This window comes from Arachis ipaensis, chromosome B05 (assembly GCF_000816755.2).
Source record: "Arachis ipaensis cultivar K30076 chromosome B05, Araip1.1, whole genome shotgun sequence".
NCBI classification, from domain to species: Eukaryota; Viridiplantae; Streptophyta; class Magnoliopsida; order Fabales; family Fabaceae; genus Arachis; species Arachis ipaensis.
Window position 1 is genome coordinate 147,723,974 of NC_029789.2, and position 1,814 is coordinate 147,725,787.

The following is a 1,814-nucleotide window of genomic DNA, read 5'->3' on the forward strand; positions in this document are numbered from 1 at the left end:
AATTTAGATTAAGATGAATAAATTTTAGCAAATAAATTTAAATGTATATATACTATCTTTACTTGGTAAATTGGTGTGACAACTTTTTCATTGTCGGGACAAGCCTTGGGTTGCTCTATTGAGGGCGAAGTATCTGAGGAATGAAGGAGTGTTAGATGGCCCTGTCCCTTGCAATGCTTCTCATGTTTGGAAGAGTATCTCAAAGGCTTTTGGTGCTCTTAAGGATGCCTTCTCTTGGTGCGTTGGGTCACTTGATCAATCTTTTTGGTTTGACAATTGGAGTATTGAGGGCCCAATTGCTCAAGATGTCCCTTTTGTACATACATCTGACTCTGATTTAACTATTAGAGACGTTTGAAAAGATGGTCAATGGAATCTCCATGATATTTTCTCTATCATTCCAGAAAATGTCAAATAGCGTTTGAATGCTTATAATCCGGATTTGAATGCTGGAGAGAGTTCGGGTTGGTCGTGGGGTGTGGTATCTTCTAGACTCTACTCAGTTAGGAGTGGGTACAGTTGGCTAGCTAAAAGAAAGTTTGACTGGAATGAGCATGATAATTGGTTGTGGGTATGGCCACTGCATATTCTTGAGAAGTACAAGTTCTTGATTTGGCTCAGTCTTCATAATGCTATTCCTACGGCAGAGTTTCGTTTGGGTCGTGGTTTAGCTTTATCTAGCACCTGTCATCGGTGTCAAAATAGTTCTGAATCCATTCTTCATTGTCTTCGGGAGTGCCCTAATGCCAAGGAGGTCTGGAACCTTTTAGGCCTGTATTCAGATAACTCGAATTTACATGATTGGCTCTACAGAGGTGCAAGGAGTGGAGATATTTTTCTTTTCTTTTCGACCATCTGGTGGATTTGGAGAAGCATGAATAATGACTTATTTAATATAGATGATTCATGGAGTGCTAGTAAAGTGGTGAGTTTGATTCGTAGTTCACTAAGGAAGTTTCACACTATTTTTGCTATGCATCAATCTCTGTCTCCTCCTTCACTTTGTTTGCATTGGGTTCCACCTCTAGTTTATTCTGTTAAATTGAATTGTGATGCTAGTTGGTTTGCTCCTTCTGGCTATTCTGGTTTTGGTTGTATCATTTGCAATCCTGATGGATGTTGGTTGAAAGGTTGCACTGGGAAAGTCGAAGTGTGCAGTGTTCTTTTTGCTGAATTGTATGCAATTTGGAGAGGTTTACTTCTTGCTTGGGAGAGTGGATTTCGTGAGGTTATTTGTGAAACAGACTGTTTAGAAGCTCTTTTCTTGGTAAACCAAAGAATGCTTGGTAAGGATATTCTGGAATGGGATTTTGCAAAGTATATACAGGAGGTTATGAATTGGAATTGGAGAGTTTCTATTCTTTTAATTCAGAGGACTGCAAATAGTGTTGCAGATTGTATGGCTAAAGCAGCTGCTTCTGTCGCGGACATTCACTCGAATTGGAGCCAACCATGGAGTGAGCTTCAATATCTAATAGATTTAGATATGACCCTAACCAATTAATTTAGTTTTATCTCTTTTTTTTTTCTTTCTTTTCTATTTAGTCACAAAAAAAAATACTATAAAAAATACAAGATAAATATGATATTTATGTGATATAAATTTAGTAAGGTAAGTAGGAAAGTAAATTTCTGAGTGTAATATTGTAGATTTGTAGTAGTTAGAAAATGTGTATAAAACGATTGTAGTGTGTATTGAAAAAAAAATCATATAAAAATTGTTTTCGTTTTTTTTTTTTTTAAGGAAAAGAAGCTTAACACTTGAAAACAAAGTCATGCTTTAAATACCATCTAAGTGTTATATATACACGAGG